This window comes from Engraulis encrasicolus, unplaced genomic scaffold (assembly GCF_034702125.1).
Source record: "Engraulis encrasicolus isolate BLACKSEA-1 unplaced genomic scaffold, IST_EnEncr_1.0 scaffold_131_np1212, whole genome shotgun sequence".
Lineage (NCBI taxonomy): Eukaryota > Metazoa > Chordata > Actinopteri > Clupeiformes > Engraulidae > Engraulis > Engraulis encrasicolus.
The window spans coordinates 84407-85000 of record NW_026944812.1 but is presented as its reverse complement, the minus strand read 5'-3'; positions in this window follow the sequence as shown (position 1 = coordinate 85000).

Sequence of the window (594 nt, the reverse complement as noted above, 5' to 3'; positions counted from 1 at the left end):
AATGAAAGTAAGAGGCTGGGCCCTGCCGAGGCCTACCGGTAGGGCACTCGCCTGCCATGCGGCTGACCGAGTTTCGGTTCCCGGAACGGGTCCTTTGCCGACCCCTCCCGGTCTCTCTCCCAATTTGCTTCCTGTCCATCTCTCATACTGTCAAATAAAATACAAATAAAAGCTCAAAAAAGACACAAAAAAAAGAGAAGTACAGTAAGAGGCTGGCCAGCCCACATACTATTGGTGGCTTACTTCAGTGAGTACTAAACCAATAGTATGTGGACTTACTGACCAGTTCACTTACTTACTGGTGGCTTACTTGAATTAGTGTTCACTTGCTACTGGTGGCTTACTTGAATTAGTGTATTGAAGCAGCTGGCCCTGCTGCACTTTAGGCCTGTATTGAAGCTGCTGGCCCTGCTGCACTTTAGGCCTGTATTGAAGCAGCTGGCCCTGCTGCACTTTAGGCCTGTATTGAAGCTGCTGGCCCTGCACTTTATATTAAGCCTGTATTGGAGCAGCTGGCCCTGCACTTTAGGCCTGTATTGAAGCAGCTGGCCCTGCTGCACTTTAGGCCTGTATTGGAGCAGCTGGCCCTGCACT